Source organism: Cricetulus griseus, chromosome X (genome assembly GCF_003668045.3).
Source record: "Cricetulus griseus strain 17A/GY chromosome X, alternate assembly CriGri-PICRH-1.0, whole genome shotgun sequence".
NCBI lineage: Eukaryota > Metazoa > Chordata > Mammalia > Rodentia > Cricetidae > Cricetulus > Cricetulus griseus.
The window spans coordinates 89,410,737-89,432,752 of NC_048604.1; the positions used below are offsets into that span (position 1 = coordinate 89,410,737).

The following is a 22,016-nucleotide window of genomic DNA, read 5'->3' on the forward strand; positions in this document are numbered from 1 at the left end:
CAAAAATAATTAGCTGATTGCTGAAAACAGTAAATTAAAACAAGAAACCAATCCATCTAATAGCTGGTTTAGACTTATTTCCCCTTGATTAGTGCCATAAACAGAAGCAACATCAATAGTTGGTGTTCTCAGGGCCGGGGAGATGGCTTCGTTAAGTAAAGTGCTTGCTTTATAAACATGAGGACCTGAGTTCAGATCCCTAGAACCCATATAAAACCCGGGTATGTCACTGGACATCTGTAACCCTAAAGTTGTGGGGTAGGGATATGCAGATCACTGGAGTTCACTGGCCAGACAGTCTAGCCGATCAGTGAGCTCCAGGTTCATTACAAGTTTGCCTTGGTCATCGTCTTTTATACGAGCAATAGAAAAACAACTAAGAAACTCACTGTATTTTTACTGCGTAGCTAATTCCCTAAATTGGACACAGAATTCCTGGAGCATAAGTTATCCTCCAACCTTCCTTTCTCTCTCCACTCTATCCTGTATTTCTTTCTGTTATGTTATTCAAAGCATCATTTTTATGTTTCCTGATAAGAATGCCATCCCATGTTGATTTCTGCACTCTAGGTTGGATGCACCGTATGTACAGTAAATGTAGTTTGAAGGAGAGAGGGAGAGAGTGGAGGGTAGATGGACCATATATGGTCACAGAACATTGCAGTAGCTCATAACACATATTAACACTGTAATTACACAATCTCTCTGCCACATTTGTTTTCTTCCTGTGTGTCTTTATTGCAAAATACTACAAGGAAGTAAAATATTTTCAAAAGGATACTAGAAATCAGAAAGATTTCTTTGGAATTCTTCCTGTGTGGGTTGGAATCCAGGGAGTTGCATATGCTAAGCAAGTTTTTTACTACTGAGCAGTATCCCTGCCATGTTCTACTTTTCTTTTGGGGACAGCACCTCTTTAAATTAATGATGTAGAGTAGCCTTAAAAATGAGATCCTTTGGCCTCAGCCTCCTTCATGCAGAGGTTACAGGATTTAAGTAAGTACTCCTTCTACACAACCCTGATGTGACATACCAGCACACTAATGTCATATTTGAGTGTTCCCAATTCAGTACTTACCAACTTTTCTACCCTCCAACTCCTCATCCAGTTACTGTTCCACAAGGTTGAGAAGTCACACATATGTAGACAAATGTCCAAACTCAGAAATACCCTCTATTAAAAGCCATTCTGATGTCAAACAGGTAGGTTTCTTCATTCCCACTTTGTTATAAATCCTGTCAATCACTTTTTACAATGCTTCAGAAGAGCTCTGCATATTTGAAAAATACTCTAAAGAGTTTTTAGTTGCTTTTGTAATGTGCATTGGAGTTTTGCCTGCATGTATGCATGTGTGAAGATGTTGGATCCTGGAGTTAGACAGTGAATGTGTTGTGACTAGACATGAGTATAGGGATTGTGGGTCAGTGCTGGGACCACAAATAAGTACGACAAAGAGTACTCAGGATTTCAAACCAATGCCTGGATTACAAGTGAGCTTTGGGACTACAGGGAACATAGGATACTACTGAGATTTCAGGTGAAGGTAATGAGCGCACAGTGAGCTCTGGGATTAAAGGCAGACATGATAACACCTAACATTGCAGCAGCCCAGGCATAAACATTTCAGTGTGAACATGCATGTGTTGTGTGTAAGCCAGAGATTGACTGATATCAGTGGTTTCTTTGATTGCTCTGACCCTTATTTACCAAGACAGTCAGTCCCTCATTGCACAGAAAGCTCACCTGTTGAGCTAATCTAACAGCTTGTTCCAGGGATGCTTCAACCACCTGCACACTGGGCTCTAGTTAGGCTTTTCTGTAGGTTCTGGGGATCCAAAGCCAGGTCCTCATCTTTGTATAGCAAGCTAGTGGTTCAATGCACTGAGCCAAGTCTGATCACATGGAACTTTTAAACAACATAAAGGAACAATATAGATAAGCAGTAAATGATATCTAAAAGTGTTCTTCAAGGCAGTTGTTTAGGGAAATTACATTCTTAGCCTATCAGAAGAGCATTAGCAATTTAAAGAATCCTCTTTAAAAATGACATCAAATTTAAAAATATTTTCCTCACAAGAGGAAATCAAGACTTTTGACTCCAATACAACAAGAACATTCTAATTTGAGCTCCCTATGTTAAATATACACCAGCATTCTCAACATTGTTCTTTGTTTTTAGATGAAGCAAAATGAAATCACTTAACATAAAAATTAACCATTTTGAAAATGTGCACTTTGGCCAGGCGTTGGTGGCACACACCTTTAATCCCAGCACTCGGGAGGCAGAGGAAGGCGGATCTCTGTGAGTTCGAGGCCAGCCTGGTCTCCAGAGCGAGTTGGCACTCAAAGCTACACAGAGAAACCCTGTCTCAAAAAACAAACAAACAAACAAACAAACAAACAAAAAGAAAATGTGCACTTTGGTGGTATTTAGTACAATGATATTAAGGAACCACTACCTACAAAACACTTCCATCACACCAAAGGAAAACCTTCCACCTATTCACAGTCATTCTACCCCTCCTCTCAGGAGTATTATAATTGCTAGTTATATGTCCATGTCCATGCATTTGCCTACTCTGCACATTTCATAGAAATACACATCACACAGTGACCATTTGTGTTTGGCTTCTCTCCCTGACCATGTTTCCAAAGCTCTTCCTTCCACAGCCAGTATCTAACTTTGTTCCTTTTTATGGTCATGCACCATGTTGTTAGAGTTAAGTGACATTCCATCCTGGGGCGATCAGGCAATGTCAGGATAGAGAGAAACAAAGGCACGCACACATGCACACACATGGTCCTCGTGTTCTCGAAAAGAAATAAAAAAAATCAGTGTGTAATTCCCAATAGGTTCTGGAAGCCTGAAATCTATGATAGTATTTGACTGAAACAAAAGTATGCCAAGATGCTAATGACTTAAAAATAAGTATAATAATAGTGCCAAGAAGTAGGGCAGGTCTCCATGAACCTTTATCCACTGGGAATTAAAATCAGGCCACCATCTTCAATTTTCTTTTTACTCTTGAAACTATGACAATGGGCACAAGAAGGTGAAAACTGACAATATCTGAATTGTTTCCTCATCAGATCACCTTATCATTTTATTTATTTACTTATTTTAAATTACTTTGGAATACCCTTCCTTTAGACCACAGCTTCTTAAACTATATGATCCCATATGTTGTTATGCAACCAAATGGAGGGGGTTTATCAAAAATAATTGGCAATAGTTCGAGGTTTCTGAAAGCACAACCAAGAACCAATTCAAACTTGTAAAGAATACAAGGGGCTTCAACCTTGGCTCTGTACATATGCACTCCTCACCACACTCCCAAAACTGAGACTGTTACATGTTATACTTTTCCCGAGTATACAGACTTCTGCTCTTATAGAAACTGAATGGCTTAATTATAAAAAGCAAAGAATTCATATTATCCGAAGTCAGCTGATCTTATCAATTGATGCTTGAACTGCTGAATTGAGTTTCTCCCTTCTCCTCTGTTTTCATATATGCTGTACATGTGCATATGCATGTTTGAGTGTGTGTGTAGCTTCAAGGTGGATGCTAGGAATCATCCCTGATTTCTCTTCTACCTTACAGATTGAGGTAGGCTCTCAATCAAGTCACCGATATGGCTAGTCTTGCTAACCAGCTTGCTCTGGGAAACCCCAGGTCTCTATCTTCCCAGGATGGAATTATTATAGGTAGGGATCCAAACTCAAGTCCTCATACTTGCCAGGCAAGTGCTTTGAACACTGAGCCATCTCCCAAGATCTGACATCAGGTACATTAAAATAATAATAATGGGACTTTGGCTTAGGATTAGGACAAAATTTCCAAAATTTTTTTGAAATGGCCTTAAATATTTTGTGCTATGTATTTATACAAAGTGGCATTCTTGGCACTGAAGATTATGAATTCAAAATATTGATCAACTTTGAAAATCAATGAAGATGCTCTAGATTCTACCACATCATGACTTATTCTTTATGTAAAAATAAGTTCATCTATCTTATTAGTATGCAAATCTGCATTCATGTTAACAATAAAGTTGTACCAAAGAACTTATTTGGAATAAATTATTTATGATTTATCATCAGTAAATGTTTTATGTTTCCTATATATGCAGAATTGTAGTATGCCGAAAATGTAGTAGAAATACTAAGTGAATAGCCAGTATTGAGTGATGTGTTGAAACAACTGGGTGGTAATAAGCCAGATCCCATTTATGTCTTCTTATAACACACTATGTGTGCATGTGTGTTCTAACGGTAAATGTATATGGTAATGATATATGTCATCCTTACTATGATGACCATGTCACTGAGAATCTTTGCATATTAATTCCCATATTCACATATGTTTATTATATCAATAATTTCACACACATTCATATTAACCTGTGCAGTAGTTAATGTTAACTCTCGGCTTGACAGGTTCTGGAGTCACTTGGGAGACAAGCCTCCAAGCATACTTTAAGGGATTATTTGGCCTTTGGGCATGCCTGTAATGAATTACGTTGACAGGTTAATTGAAGTAGGAAAGATCTGCTATGAAAGTGAGTGGCACCACTTCCTGGGCTGTGGTCTTGGACTATATAAAAAAGGAGAACCCTAACTGATCTCTCAGCTTCCTGATTATAGATGCAAAGGAATCAACCTACCCAACTTTTTGTGCCTTTGATTTCCTTATCACCATGGGCTGTAGCTTTGAACAAAGAGCCAGAAAAGGCCTCTGCATCTTCAAGTTGCTTTTAGAACTTGTTTATTACGTGTGTGTGAATGTTTTGCCTCTTGCATGTATGTCTGTGTATCACAGGCATGCCTGGTGCGCTCGGAGGAGGGGGGGTCAGATTTCCTAAATATGGAGTTACAGACAGTTATAAGTCTTCATGTGGATGCTGGTACCTGAACCTAGATCCTCTGGAAGAGAAGCAGTGCTCTTAACTGCAGAGCCATCTCTCTAGCGCCTCCCTCAAGTTATTTTTTTTGTCAGAGTATTTTTACCACAACAACAGCAATAATAATACTAGCTCTGAATACACATATTATACTTAATTTATCATCCTGTGTTTTGTTACCTTTTTAATTCCTTATGGAGTCTGGAGAAAGTACTTCAAAAACCCATGTTAAGCCAGATACAACAGTGAGTATTTATAATCTCAGCACTCTTACCGTGAGACAGGAGAACCTGCAGAATCTTACAGGCCAGCTAGTCTAGAGAACAAAGCAAAACAAGAGACCCTGTCTCAAACAAGGTGGAAGATTAAGACCCACACCTGAGGTTATCCTCTAGCTACTATATATGCATCCTTGCATTCGATCTCTCTCTCTCAAGACAAAGATAACATAAAAGAAGAAATGTAAAATGGATATGATGGTGTAACTGTAATCCCAATACCTATGAGGGAGAAGCATGAGGATCAAGAGCTTAGGACCAGTCTTGGCTATATAGCAAGACTGTCTCTCTCTCTTTTTAATGAGGACCTGGCTTGGTGGCTCACACCTATAATCCAAGCACTTGGGAGGATGGGGCAAGTGGATCTCTGAGTTCGAGGCCAGCCTGATCTACACAGCGAGTTCCAGGACAGCAGAGACTACACTGTAAGACTTTGTCACAAACCATTTTAGGATGCTACAGAGTTCTGCTATACCTAGTATGGTTGATAAGTGAATACCCCATCATATAAGGATAGCACTCTACTGCAAGAAGACTGAAAAATGATCTGGTCACCAGACTCCTTAACGAGTACAGTGGTAGCACACTGGGACATTTGAGAGATCCACTTTCCTCACTTTCAAGGGGAATTAAGGTATCCACAGACTCTATTGATGATGCTACTAACAGGAGATGGAGAGGGCTGGCTGGCAGAATACACACACAATTAACTGCCACTATGTAACTCTATTGTGAGCATTGTTCTCATTTTTCTTAATCAAAGAAAATGACAATGTTCTGTATCTTTCAAGCTATGCTCCTTAGCTAGGCATTTTTAATAAAGTCAATGGTTCATATTATGGACATCTAAGAACAAAGACGCACACAGGAAGCCCATAACATAATCAATGTAGATAAAATGTACATCTCATTAAGATATCATGGATATTGTGACTATGCTGTCAAGGCAAGTATTGTACTCTAAGTGGGAGTAGAGTCAGTAAAAAGCAAATGGACAGATGACAAAATGTCCAAAGACATCTTTACCCACAAAGACAAACTATGGCTGACTGGTCTTATAGGCAATAAATAGTTTCCTGACCTCTGTCGTGAAGCAGTTTCACCACTGCCTGGTTAATCCATGCACTGCAAACACATGGAAAAAGCTAAAGTAAATAATCTACAGCTGTCATCAGGGTAAACATAGGCATTGCATACTGTGTCTGGAAAGGACATGCATATCACTCCAGGGTAACACAGGTCTGCTTTATGTCACCGAGGAATATATCAGTAAAGAAGGGAGGAATACGAGAGGGGCCATGGCCCCAGATTCTGATCCCTAGGATCTGCACCTTAGGAATACCAAACTATGTTCTGATAAGGCTCCAAGGACGTTGGACACAATCAGCCTTGCAAAAACTTCAGCTATTCTGGAGACAAATATTTTTCAATTCCCAACAGAAACAGATCTTTTGAAAAAAAAAAAAAAGATTCCTCGGTGCCTTTTCTTACTGTCAGGTGTTGCTAACCAGAGTGGACTCAGTGTGTGGAAAACACTAAACCAGTAAAAAGCAGAATATCCCCCAACCCCAAAACCACATGCAGTAAGGCTCTCTCGGATACGTTGGTGACACGGTCCCACTTTGCAGATTGCCTTTGTTCTGAATGAAGAATGGGGATACCCCTGATTCTTGGCTATGGTAGATAAAACAGAGATGGTTTACAGTGTGAGACCACTGGGACAACAGACACTTCACACAAAGCAAGAAACCTGTCATTTATAAAATCCATGTTCATCATGATGAAGCAGTTGACATATATCTCACAAGGTGCAAGGTATTACGAATGCTATTATTGTGAGCACCATACATTAATAATACAGGCCATGTGAGATAATGGATCCAAGCTAAAGGATTTGCCACACAAGCCTGACAACCTGAGTTCAATCTCCAGAAGCTACTTAGGAAGAAGAGAACTGATTCCTGTGTTTTTTTTTAACCTCTCTTCTCATTCTGTGGCACATCTGTGCCCATACTCACACAGCAGGCACTTGTGTCTACTCTTGTCTCTGCCACCTCTCTTCTCCTCTCCCCCACCTCTTCTCTAGCAAAATAATAAATACAAATTTTAATTAAAAAGGAAGAAAGTTCTAGAAGAGTAGCAGGGCCAAATACAACATCTTTCAAAAGATAATTTTGCTCTCATCTAAAAGACCCAAAGAAGCTCAAAACAGGGGTTAAAATATTTTTAAATGCCTTCCCATTTAAAGTCTTTCTCAGTAGGGGAGCAGACTTCCCACATCCTTTATCACTGCTGGTCTTACTAGTCTGGGGATGGGGCACTAAAGCCAACACAAATACAATGAACTTCATTTGAAAGATCAATTAACATGCCAAGCGCCATGTACTTCAAAGATACTCAGAAGCAGAGACATATCTCATGTTAAGACTTTCAGGGAAATCTGACCCCCAGAGTCATACCAGGAAAGCCTGACCATAGGTTACTGACATGGCATTCCATCAACATTCCATTAGACCACATGGCCTGTGTCAAAATGCTTTAAATAACTCAAAAAAGATAAAGAGGGCCAAGGAGTTGGTTCAGTGGGGTGAAAACACTAATCCCGTAGAGCCTGGCCAACCAAGTTCCATCCTCAGAACCCATGTAAGATGCCAGATGTGGATGGAGATGCACAATTGTAATCCCAGAGCTGCTTCTGACAAGAAGCAAAAAGAAAACAGGAGAAATCAGTCATTAGCTCAAATGTCAGACATCCCAGAAGAGCAAACATGGCAGAAACAGTTAAGAGAGAGAGAGACTCTGCCTCAAACAAGGTGGAGGAGAGATTACTACCAAAGACTATCCTCTCACCCGGACATGCACCATGACACAAGTGTGCCAACACAACACAAATAAACAAGATAAAAAATATTCTGACTTCTCATTTTCTTGGCGCTTTACTCTAAGATCAAACTACTGGCTGCATATCTCTTGTTCATCTCAAGCACATTCTCCTTATGCACAGCATAAGCTACCGTTTTTCGGTCTCTGAATTCCAGTGTGACCTTATCACTAGGGATATGGAAATTACACCCCATATCCCTAGGAGGACACTGTCTCCCTAGCCATGTAAACTACCAAACTCTCTCAAGGAGTTTATTTCCCAGGGGAAGCTGCTGTCAGATGAGGTGCAGAATTCCTCATGAACGTTGGGTATTCTGTAGGACATAGTCTAAGTCTGCTGTGCTGATGAATGGGCAAAGGACTCTCAACATCTACTACTTGAAGTCATATGCTGCAAGCAGGGAAAGCCACACATGCAGTAAGGACACAATGAAGATATAACTGCACATAAATCACCAAAATGTTGTGTGATTTTCGTTCATGTGATTCTGTGTGATATATACCTGTATGCATGTTCACTGTGAATGTAGGCACACATGCATGTGGTGGTCAGAGGTTGATGTCAAGAACCTTTCCAGATCTCTCTCCAGGGTCTCTCTATTGAACCCAAACCACCCTGCCCCACCAGGAAGTCAGTTAGTTTAACTAACTACCTTGCTCCTGAGAACCCGCCCCCCCTTTCCAAGCACTAGAACTATAGGGAGGCCGGAACACCACAACTTCTGAAGGCATACATAAACTGACCACATACAGGGATGAATCTGTCCTCTGTGTTACATAATTACAACAGGCTTTTTTAAAGGATCAAGTGGGTTTTAGCAAAACAAAAAGAACCAAATAGAGAAAAAATGCTAGCAGATTTTGCTTCTGGATGAGAACATTAAAATCTTTACTAACTCTCAAATTCAATTTGTGTGCGCCTTGCCAATCTGACTACATGAATGGCACTCTGAACAGTTCTCCAGGCTGGTTTCCCAGATGATTTCATCTGCCCACCTCTCTCTTTTTTACTCCTCTCCTCCTTCCCAGGCAAAAGAGTCTCATACAAATAAAAATTCTAAATGAGTTTTAGAAAAGAGAAAGCACAAGTGCCCCATTTCCAATAAAAACTAAATTCGGAATGTACTGGCTATTTTTGCAACTTTTTTTCCTTTGTGCCTATCAAAATTTGTCTCAGGTCTTAAGATGATGATTTGAATAAAACAATATGCTAAATTAAGCCACATAGATACCGGTATGACGGTTGGGGTTGATGTTCCTGACAAGAAATCAAACACAAAGTGTGGTCCTACAGTGGCATTTGAAGGGTTGGGGAGATGGCTAGTGGGTAAAGCCCTGGCCATAAAGATCTGAATTTGGATCCACAGGACCCACAGAGAGCCAGCTACAGAGAGATGGGAAGAGGAGACAGCAGATCATAGGCCAACTAGCCTGGAATATGTAGCAGCCAACAAGAGACAGTCTCAAAAATTGTGGAAGGCAATGACCAACTGAGGCTGTCCTTTGACCTCGAGATGCATACCATGGCAGGCACATACTTAAACACAAACACACACATCATAGACACTACACACACATAAAAATGTAAAACTAATAAAAAAAAATAAAACGGCATTTTGAGGACATGATTCAAAGAGGGAATATATGCTCTTTCAAATATCCCAGTGTGAAAACCACCTTAGAGTTCTCAGAATGACTATACCATTTTATAGGATTATTATGGGTTAATTAAAAAGAAAAGACAGTAACTCTTAGTTGGATACAAATCTTCCCAAATTGAGTATGAACAAAGGAACAGAATTTTGAAGATGCTTCCCAAATTGGGTACCTTCATGATTTTGAGACATTCCTCCAATTCAGTGGGAATACATAGCTGCTTAACAGAAATGTGAGGAAGCTAAGTTGTGGAATCTCAAGCACAAATGGGGCATACATCTGAAATGAGCAAAACTCAAGATTGACTTACTATTTTTAAATACCTATCCCCCTGGGGTCTTAAAAAACTACAATTGATTCTTGCAGATGGGTGTACCAGTCAACAGACATGGGTGTGAGTGTCTAACTTGGATTAGCCAGTTAACACTCTCTGCCCCACACATCTTTTATTTCTATTCTAAGGCAAGGTCTCAAACTGGTTATACAGGTCTGAAATAGCCTGGAACTATGGATTTGCCTGCTTTTTTGGCCTCCTGAGTGCTGGGATTATAGGCATCTGCTTCAGATTTATTCTTATAGGATAGAGCAAAAACACCCCAAGGCTATGCTGCCTCTGCTATCACCTCTCTATTCTGCTGTTGCACCAAATAGTCACATTCAATATAAAAATCAATATGCAAAGCCAAGTTCCAGTAAGGCTTCAACCATGAACAAAAAATTCTGAGTTTCAGAGAAACTGTATGTATCCTGATATACAGGTCATAGTGGGGTATTAGATAACATGGCATATTGTTTCATTAGAGTGCTATTTAAAAATGAACCTTTAAGTCAGCGCAAATAATATTTTACTTATACAGTGTTAACAACAGCCAAGATATGAAATTGGCCAGGTATATGTCTTAGTTAGATTTCCTATTGCTGTGATAAAACACCACGATCAAAGTAACTTGGGGATGAATGGGTTTATTTCAGCTTACAGCCCCCAGGTTCAATCTGTCACTGAGGCAAGTGGGCAGGAACTCAAAGCAGGAACCTGAAGGCAGAGACTGAAACACAAGCCATGGTGGAATGCTGGTTGCTGGTTTGCTCAGTGTTTTCTTATGTAACCCAGGACCACCTGCCCTGCAGTTGCACTCATCATAGTGGAGTGGACCAACCCACATCAATCATTAATCAAGAAAATGCCCCAACAGACTTGCATACAAAGCCAATCTTACGGAGGAATTTTCTCAATTAGGATTCCCTCTTCCTAGATATGTCTAGGTTTGTGCAAAGTTGACAAAAATCAATCAGGACAATATCTATTCCCAGATGGATGGGTAAAGAAGTGTGTGTGTGTGAGAGAGGGGGGGAGTGAGTTCTATTCAAGTGTAAAGAATGAATGAATTATATCATTTGTTGGAAAATGGATGGAAACAGAGATCATTCTACGAAGAAAAATAAGCCAGATTCAGACAAATATTGCATGTGTTATCAGATATGTAGACTCCGGGAGGGGGGGGATAAGAAAGGTAATTAATATTGTACAATCATTAACTTTAAACTGTTATGCAGCACAGCTACCTTCAGAATTTAGTGTACCTTTAATATATCAGGGACGCATGCTAGGCTTCCAGATTAAAGATGATTCAACTTCAAGGTGTTACAAGGTATAGAAGCCCAATACCAAATAAGGTTCATTCAGCTGTGGACATCGGGGGTGGGCTGCTAGAGATGCTGGGTTTCTCTTTTTAATCTAGGAATGGTGTATGTGGAAGCTGGTAATGTGTAGGCTCTTTGTCCATCTGTATTGAGTCCATGAATGAAATTGTGACTCTCCACATTAAACTCTGGCATCTTAACGCTAACTGCTGAAAAGCTCACAGCTTGGTAGCATGTATACACACATCTGAAAGTGGTTTTTAGACAGATCTCCACAAACTGTTCCTGCCCTAGTCCATCAGTATCAGTTTTACAGCAAAAGCAGTCTTTTGTGTCATTCTGGGGTAGAGAGGGTAGGTGTGATGAAGCTAATCATTCAGGACTTAATCACTCTGGTGCTGGGTTTTTTCCTTTCGTTTTATATTGCTCCCTGCCCCCACTTGTCTTTTTGCCAGAGTATGAACTAGCTTCCAGGATCTACAGCTCCATCCAAGCAAGCAGAGTCTACATGGTCTGTAATCATGAGACAACACTAGGGATCCAAATTAGACTTCTGTTGTAGTCTCACCACTTCTGGTACATTTTAGAGTCTTCCATTTTATGTGGAGTTAGAACCTCTTCTTCAAATGCTCCAATGAATATCACAAAATAAAACATTGAAACCTAGAAAAAGAATGGACATTCTGGACTGGAATAGTTAAAATTATTTACAAAGCTCTGCTAAAGGTAAATTTATGCTGAAAGATTTAGCAAGAATTAAAGGGTTAAGGCAAAGGCAAGGCAAGGCAAGGCAAGGCAAGGCAAGGCAAGGCAAGGCAAGGCAAGGCAAGGCAAGGCAAGGCAAGGCAAGGCAAGGCAAGGCAAGGCAAGGCAAGGCAAGGCAAGGCAAGGCAAGGCAACCCAGTATGAGGACAAGGTTCCTGGAAGCCATTCAATGCCTTAGAAACAGGCCCTGCTTCCACAAGTAGATCAAGCTACACAACTGTCACACATATGTAAAGAGGGCCTAGGTCACAATCGGGATATAAAATTAATGCATAAATTTAAATTAGCAAAGGAAAATAAAGAATTATTTTTAGTATTTTTGATTAGAATAGAATTATATCACTTCCCCCTTTCGTTCCTCTAGTCTCCCAGCTACTGTCCCTTGAACCCTTCTGGTGACAGCCCCACTCAATATGATAGCCTCTTTTTCTTTGTTACGTGAGTACATATGTGTGTGTACACAAAGACATATAACTCCTTGTTCAGTGTCAAATGGTCAGTTCTGAAAGCATACATACACATTATATGAATGACGCAGGCTATATTTTGGATGAGATAACACATGGACAGAAAGAAACATGGCATTTGCTAATCACTACAGCAACTACAGGAAAAACCAATTTATCTTTGGGATCTTTTTATCTGACAGAGACCCTGAAGAATGTTCTTTTCTCTGACCAAGCACAGACAAATGACATTCTACACATTTCTTAAATTATACAGGTCAAAACTGTAACACTCCAAGCATACCAAAATAATACTATAAATTATGTTCAGCAACGGCCAAGAGTACAGCTCACTGGTGGAGTGCTCACATCCTGTACTCAAGACCCTGGCTGGGCTCTATCCTCATTCCAACAGTATTTTAACAAGCTGTATGCTTCTTTGATGTACACTATCACAATAAAATGCAAATATCACAGTGATTTTGTTGTGTTTCTTTTCTTAGCATCATGACATGCCAAGTGCTATGTGCAGCATGTGCTTTACCTAGTAGGATTCAAGGTGTTTGCCTACCTTGTTCATTGCTACGTTCCCTGCATTTCACCCAGTAACTGCCCCGTGAATAGTCACTGGGTTGTGCAATCTGTTAGGCTGAGAGATGAAGTGAGGATGTATCAAAGAATGTCATGACTGCCAGGAAGTCAATGTGTATAGCTATCAAACAAAGAGCGAGTCACAGAGGTGTAGGACCATAATGTGTGACGGTTAATAGTGATTGTCAATTTGACAAGATCTAGAATCTCCTAGAGACAAGCCTCTGGGCATGTCTGAAGAATTATCCAGATTAGGTTAACACAGGTGGAAGACTCACCCTGAATCTAAGTGGCACCCTTATATGGTACTGGACTGAATAAAAAGGAGAAAATGAGCTGAGCCCTGGCCTTCATCTCTGTTTCCTGAGTTTGGATGCAAAGTAGCCAGCCGTCTCATGCCCCTGTCCCTGTGGCCAAAATAAATTTTTCTCCCTCCATCTCCTATACAAATTTACTTTCTGAAGCCAAACATGGTGATGCACGGAAGTAATCCTAGCATCCAGAAGGCAGAGGCAGGAGGCTCTCCAGTTTGAGGAATGCCTGGGCTACATAGTGCGATCTCATCTCAACATCAAAAGTAGCCAAAATATTTTTATGGCCTTTTACATTTCTTTTTTCTACTACTCACTCTCCAAGACTAATAAAAGTGTCTTCATTTTTTAAGTTCACCAAATCTCAACTTAGATGTAAAATTATCACTGAAAATAATGTGACTGAAAGCTCATAAAATGTACACTTGAAAAAGGGAACTTTTCGATCATGAAATTCTTCTCTAATTGGTTCACACACAAATTTTTAAATTACATGTCTACAGCATTTTTCTTCCTGAACCACTTCCAAATCCATTAATAACCACAAACTTGTCCTAGTTTAACACTAACCTCTGCCTAAAAATAGAGCAACTTTCCACTTGAAAAGTATTTTCCATTTTATGAGCTGGTTTGCCTAGATTCAAAAAGGAGCCTGAGAGCTTCAAAACCTGACCAGATCACTGTAATTGTAGGCATACAACCAAAAATGACAGGCAAAATCCATACACTGTTCACATGGGTAATATAAAGAGCATCTATAGAAATCACATTATTCTACATACACCAGGTACATTTGATTTTTATGTGTAAGTGTACTTTTATTTGCATAGATGTATGTGCACGATGTATGTGCAGTGCCTGCAGAGGCCAGAAGAGTGTCAGATTGCTTGAAATTGGAGTGGTGATGTGTAAGCTGACTGGAACCCAGATCTTCTGCAAGAGCAGTGATCTCAAACCACTCACTCCAGCCCCACTAAGTAATTCTTTTTAAGATTTATTTTTATTTCCTGTATACAGTGCTTCTCCTGCCATGTACATGCCCATGTACACAGTGCCTACTGAGGCCAAAAGAGGGTGTCAGACCCCCTGAACTAGAGTCACAGTGTGTGAACTGCCATGGTGGGTGCTAGAGACCAAACTCAGGTCCTCTGCAAGGCAGCACATGATCTTGACTTGACTGCAAAGACAGCTCTCCAGCTTCTAGGCAAAGTTCAAAGTCTTGATTTTATATATGCAAAGAAGCTTCAGTATTAACATAGGACCAGATATTAGAATATAACTTTACTAGCTTCTTTGTACTTTTTCATTTGTGGCTGGTTTTCAATGTCTACTGGGTAAAGAAAATAATGAGTTCATGGAGACTCTAAGCTCTGAAGCACATTAATGATAGCTGGAAATGAAGAGACACTTGAAATTTGTGTGTCCAATGTGTGTATGTGTAAGTATGTATGAATGTTCCCAAATGTGCATGGAGGCCAGAGGAGGACACCAAGTGTCTCATCACTTTTGGCCTTTTTCCCTTGCAGCAGCAGTCTTTCACTGATGTTGAAGCTGGGCCAGAAGCCAACAATCCCCTGTGATCCTCTTCTCTGCCCTCACAATTCTGGTGTCACAGGCATTGTTACCCACTGAACCATCTCCCCAGTCTTCAGAGGTGAATGTTTTCAAGGCTCTATAATCACTGTTTTAGTTCTATGCTCTCAGCATCCTTCTCTCTCCTTGACCAGTTTGAAACACATTAATAATCTCACAGTGTTCTGGCAGAAGATAAGCCATCCCTAAGGAAAAATAAAAAGGCAGTTTTCTCTAAAGTTATTTTTAATATACTAAACTATTGTTAAGTTCCCCGAGACACTAGATCAAGCTGCAGGTAGAGACCGTGGAAGTCGGAATAAAATGTCATGTGAAAGTGGTTCCTGCACTGAGCTGACAGCCACCTTCCACCTTTGAGCTCTTTCACCTTTGCATATCTTGCATACAGCTATTGCTCCAACAGGAGCAAGGTGAGCTGCAAACACACGAGGAAGGACTCCACCTGTGTAAGGTTCCCTTGCCTGTATATAAGAATATCTACAACAATATTCCTTTGATTGTAGGGTCCAGAGCAAATTAGTACACACCTGCCAGGGCAGGCTCAATAGAGACCAACCAGAAAGTAGGCCTGAAGTTTCCATTTACCCTAAGGCAATACCTGACTGGGGGAGGGGGGCACAAACTGGGACCACCCAGATACCATCCACAGGGAAAACACCCAACATTCCAACCAATGTAGATAAGATTACAAGATGTCCCTCAGCCCAGCACACACCTAGACACCTTTCACCAAGACACCCTCTAGACAAATGTCAGCCGATCAGGGGTCCTGAACCTTAAAAATCTCCCACCCCAACCTCTATTATGATAAAACCCCCACCCCAACTGAGCCCGAGGCTCTCTGATCATGCCAATGTGGTGGACACATGGAGAGTCCAAGTTTAAACTTGAATAAAGGTTCTTTGCTGTAACTTATGGGATCCAGTCTCCTTGTTGGAATTTGGGGGAACTCCAAAATCTGGGCATAATAGTGACAAAATTTACAACCTTTCTAATAGGTGCCAGAGAAGGCAATGGTGACATTAGTGGGGTTTGTCTTCAGCTGCACTACTCAAATCTCAAATCTTGTTGGGTGAATCCCACTAAAATATCCCACTTTAGACCACTCTGAGTTACTGTAGTTATTCTTGTCTTAAGCCCTCTTTCAGACAGAACATCCTGTTGCTGACATTTCTCAACTGTTCTTTCAAAACTTAATCAAGCCTCACTCCTTAAAAGCACAGGAAGGTCTGGAGAGATGGCCCAGTGGATAAAGGGCTTGTCATGAAAGCATGGGGACAGGCATTCAGATTTCCAGCACTCAAGAAAAAAAAAATACTGGCTAGGTAGGCTGGCCTGTCTTTAATTCTGGAGTTCCAAGGGCAAAGAGAGGGGGATGATGCCCAAGGCAAAGTGGCTAGCAAGAACAGCCATACTGAATTTGCTCAGGGGATGGTGACCCTTTCCCCTTCTCCAGGGGACAAAGTTTGTCTATTTCAGGATCTTCCTTGTTTACTAGTTTCTCTGGCAGTGTGGATTGTAGGATGGTAATCCCTTACTCTATGTCTAAAATTCACATATGAGTGAGTACATATCATGTTTGTCTTTTTGTGATTGGGTTACCTCACTCAGAATGGTTTCTTCAAGTTAACCATCCCCTGAGCAAATTGAGAACATGGGAAGGGGGGGAGGAAGCTACGAGAGTGAGAAGGGAAGAAAAGGAAGGATGCAGAGGTCATGAGGAAGCAGAAATTTTGAGTCAGGTGTAGATTAGAAGAAAGGACATATGATAGGTAGGATTTTAGTTGGGGGGTGGTAGAGGAGGAAGGGAGGGAGAAGGGAACTGGGATCGTCATGTAATTCAATCTTGTTTGTAATTCAAATATATAAAAAAAAAAAAAAAAAACCAGCCATACTGGCAAACCATGGGTTCAACTGAGAGATTACCACAACAAATCATGTGGAGAAAACCCAGGAAAGCTCAAGATGTCAACTGCTGGCCTCCCTACAGACACACTCGGACACACACACACACACACACACACACACACACACACACACACACACACACACACACACACACACACACACACACACACACAAAGAGAGAGGGGGGGCAGACAGACAGACAGACAGACAGACAGACAGACGGGTCAAAGGAAGCAGACTGGTATATCTGGGTCATAATGTTTTGTCTGGGCACTTTTTAAAGAACGTACAGGTCTTTTGCTTACATGTGGCTTCTGATTTTGCTTTTGTGGGTTTCTATGTGTGAGTATGTGTATCTCTGCACCTATGCATTTCTTGCACTTTGACTCTTTTTTTCTGTTTGTTTTGTCTTATTATGGTTTGTTTCTTTTATTTTATCGCATTTATTATTAATTTTATTATTATTAGCCTGTTTGTTTTTCAATGAAAGAGAGAAAGAAAAGGTGTAAATTTGGATGGGTGGGAAAGTGGAGAGGATCTGGGAGGAGTACAAGGAGGAGAAGCCATAATCAGAATATATTGTATGAAAAAATCTATTTTCAAAATAAAACCCACAAAGGAACACATGTCTTCAAATGCTGGGGTATGCAGTATTGAATAGCTGCATGGAATCCATACTGACAAGTCAAACTACTTAGGGGTCCTTGTGCCAGCAAGGGAAATTTGAAACTGAACTAACCTGGATATATGTAGCAAGTACGTAGTTCTCTTCATGAGATGGAAATTAAAAAGCACAAGAAGAGATTTGCTTTTGGGTTCATTTGATCATGAGTTGTTTGTTCTTGGATGAAACTAGCAGTGCTCACACAATCCTATGTAGCTAAGTTCAAAGTCACCATCACCCACCAGGAGACACATTCTGAAAGAAAGGTGTGAGTAAGTGTAGCATGCCTCTCCCTGACCAATGTCTATGCCAATGGCACAAAGTGGCAGCATGCAATTTCCTATTGATTAAAAAAATTGGGATCACAAGCCACATCTCTATGGCTTAGCTCTATGGATTGAACCTGGCAGGAAATGATTCACTAGAAGCCTGCCTTACCCAGTCAGCATACTTTTGAGCAACAATATGCGAGCATCATCAAGAAGTTAAATCTGCAAAACACAGACCATCTACTCCAAAATTATCAGAGCAACCCAGCAGTAATTTCTCAATCATTGTTTTCCTCGCTTTTCTTCTGTTTCATTTCAAGGTTTGAGATGCTTCTTAGGAAGAAATAAAGAAACACAAGCTTAAATAAAGTAACTCTGCTCAGGGAAACGTTGGAATAGATATTAGGTATGCTATTGAACACAGTGATGTTGCAAAGCCATAAAAGGAGATCTGGTAGCTGAAGTCTAAATAATGGTGCAGGTGAGGGGGTTTGGTGGTGAAGTGCTGACACACAAGCACGTGGACCCGAATTCAGATCCCCAGAGCCCAGGTACCACAAAAGCCTCAGTGATGCCAGCATGCCCCTACTAGGAGAAAGGAGGCAGAAAGGAGAATCAAGGAATGCTGCTAGCCTAGAGTATGAAACTGCAAATAAGAGAGACCCACTCTCAAATAAGGTAGAAAGAACCAATACCCAAAGTTGTCCTCTGGCTGCCAACTGCTTACCATATGGACAATTTTATACACACACGCACACCCACCCACCCACCCACCCTGAATGATGACTTCAAAGAAATACGGAAGATAAGTCCTTTTCTCCATGTATAGGCCACCTCAGTGTGCAGCCTGCCACATCAAACACTGTTAACTTGTATGTAACTCAAGACATGCCAACTCATACGCATTCTCAGAAACACTGACCAGCATAAACAAACTACAAGTTTGTTAAATCACACCTAAATTTTAAAACAGTATTTTACTGCCTAATATCTTAAGAGTTTATGCAAATTCCACAACTGTCAATCTATAAATGAACAGTATAACATTTTCTGTGTATGTATAGGTTTGTTTGTGGTTGTATGCACATGTGTGGGTAAGCAAAGAAGGCAACTGTTAGTGTCAGGTATGTTCCTCCATAGCTCCCCACCTTTTTTTTTTCTTGATTTTCAATACAGGGTTTCCCTGTGTATCCTTGGCTGCCGTGGAATTTCCTTTGTAGACCAAGCTGGCCTTGAACTCACAAAGCCTGCCTCTGCCTCCCAAGTTCTGGGATTAAAGGCGTCCATGATCTCACCCAACTTCCTCCACCCTATTTTTAAGATAAGGTCTCTCACTAAATCAAAAGATCATTGATTGGCAACTCCAGTGGTCTCCTTACCTCACTACTGCTGGAGTTACAGAAGTGTACTGTAGTGCCTGGCTTTTACACGGGCCTTGGGGATTTGAACACATGTCCTTGTATGGAAGGCAATTTAGCAACCAAACCTCTACCCACCCCCTTCCTTAAAAATACTCTACCAATTTAGGACTAGATACTAAATCAGAGTTGGGAGCTCCAAGTATATCAATTACCATGAACCAATTGAAATTGTGGTATGTAGCACTTACTTTTCAGTAAATGTCATAATTAACCACTTAGGTGCTGTGTCTAATCTTAGCACATTGAATTCTCCTTAGCCTTTGTTTAATATGCAGCTCTAATACTTTGAGTTAGCGTTTGGCTTAAGTCCAGAGACTAATGTACCAACTAATGTCAGGTAGGCTTTAGATCAAACTCTGACAATGCAGTCCTTGAAAACAGCTGACAGGAAACCCATAGAGGGTACAGTTCAAGAGAACCCCAGAGTTTTCAAGTACAGGGAAAGAAATGCAAATGGAAGACCAACATTCCAACCCTTTTTGAATCAAAGAAATGCAACAGGGAAAAAAAATGCAGGGTGCCAGACATGCCTGGCTTGGTTAACTGTGAGCATGTAAAGTGGTCTTCTCTTACTACAACCCCATTCTACTCCTTTCCTCCAACCCCTCTGGCCCCCTGCATGGTTCCAGTCCCTTGACATTTCAAGAAAGCAATCTGATAATCTGTCTCAAGAGCCCTACACTTGCTTCTATTTCCAGCAATCTCCCCTAAAGCAAAAACTGGAAGCAGTCTAAAATGCAAGCACGTGTGCTAAATAAATCATAGACTGTTGCTTGACAGACAAGATATAGGCTTGGTATTTTTAGCCCATGTTCATTTTCTCCAAGTTTAATGGGAAGATACTGTGGTTGTCTAAATGAGAATGCTCCACCCCCATATGTTCATACATCTGAATGCTTGGTTCAGTTGGTGGAAATGAATGGGAAGGATTGGGAGGCGCTGCCTAATTGGAGAAGGGCTATCACTAGGGATGGACTTTTGAAGTTCCAAAATCCAACACATCATTCCCAGTTAGTTCTTTCTTGGACTCCAACTTGAGGATCAGATATGAGCCCTTAGCTACTGCTCCAGTGCCAACTCTGCCTGCCGCCATGCTCGCTACTGTGATGGTGATGCTTGTGAACACTAACCCTCTGGAACTATGAGTACCCAAATTAAATGCTTTCCTTTATAAGCTGTCTCTTCACAGCAATAAAAAAGTAACTAAGATACACATTTCAAAGCTAGACAAGCCAGTTGCATACCCACAAACATGCACAAAAAGGTTGGGGGAATTTCTATGGATGGGTGTATCCATGTCTTTGCATGTTTAATTTTATTTTCCAAATTGCTGGCGGAGGACTGACTGATGTGTTCATTCACTCATTCACTCACTCATTTACTTTCATGGCCAGCAAAGCCTCTTAAAGAGTCTAGTACTCAGAGTAAATTCATTACTGATACTTTCCTTAAAATCAAGTATTTGCCTCCTTTCCTATGGATGTTGGAGATAATTTCTTTATACAGGGAAGGTTCTAGAATAGTTTCTCTCCAATCTTTGCAACTAGCTTCCTCACAGTCACCCTGTTTTGTACTTTTGTGATGATAAAGTCTATAAACACAGCATTAAATATTTATGGTTGATATTTGCTGCTTCCAAAAATACTCAGTGGAGAAGGATACGGACTTAATGAGGCCTCTGCTTAAACTTCTTGCTGAATTAATGGAGATATTCTTTTGCAGAGGGTCTGCCAAATGCCCACAGCATCAGACTGCTAGTCCTTCACAACAGCCCTAGAATTCCACCAGAATTGGTTCAATGGGACTAAATAGAAACACCCAACTGTGGACTGTCTCCAAACTTGCTCCTGCCAAGTGGAATTACTTTATTGGTGCATGTATGAAAAGTAATGAAATATTACATAAATTCATGAGCTACCAGAACACACACACTTTTTTCAGTGATACCCATCTGAATGCTTTCTTATGGACTTAACAAAAGCAGATGTCCAAGCAAAAACACAATCTCAGTCTGTCTCTGTCTCCCTCCGCCACTGATAACATTTTCAAATAATCCCCAATACTTTCCATGGAGAGATTAGTGAACAGATATATTTTCATGTAAAACAGAAGCAAAATACCTCCAGGAAATGAAATTTATCGCATCAAACCCAGTGTGTACTTTGAACACTGTAAAGAAAGGGGAAAGGATTAACTTCATAATGCACACATTTAGCTCACACAACTTCAGCAAAAAGGCAAAAGTGAGCATCATCAGCCTGGTGACTATATACCCCCTTGATAGGAAAAAACAGTCAAGTACTTCACCTCTAGGATACCCCTAAAATACACTGTCCCACTCTAATCACCTGAATAACATCAAACCAATCCCAACTGAAGAAAACATAAAACATAAGACCAGGCCTCCTCTAAACTGTCAAAGTCAAAACATACAAGGCAAGTCTGAAAAACTGCCATAGATGCACAGAATAAGAGGACAGGAGGACCCAGGCCACCAGGTTTCCCATATGTGATCCTCAAACTGGAAAAGAACATTTGTGGAAAAATGGACAAACTCTGAAAAGTCTGAAATGTAGCTAGTAATTTAAAATAGTTAACGGGAGCATCTATGTGCAGCTTTTGTTACAACTACCAGTTTTCCTCATGCTTTTGATGAACTGAGCACCTCTGTGTATCAGTCCTCCA

At 40.6% G+C, this 22,016-nt stretch overlaps 1 protein-coding gene across 25 annotated transcripts in view; it reads right to left on the bottom strand.

Moving 5' to 3' along the window:
- The window catches only part of LOC100755304 (F-box-like/WD repeat-containing protein TBL1X), a 158,998-nt gene that overhangs the window by 34,476 nt on the left and 102,506 nt on the right, over nucleotides 1-22,016 (bottom strand). Inside the window, exon 1 of one of the 25 annotated variants that reach the window (XM_027432648.2) lies at nucleotides 5,180-5,202. The exons of the other annotated variants lie outside the window; for them this stretch is intronic. The gene's annotated coding sequence lies outside the window, so the exon portion shown is untranslated. Of the gene's footprint in view, nucleotides 1-5,179; nucleotides 5,203-22,016 lie in introns of those variants that run through there. 25 annotated transcript variants of the gene reach the window in all.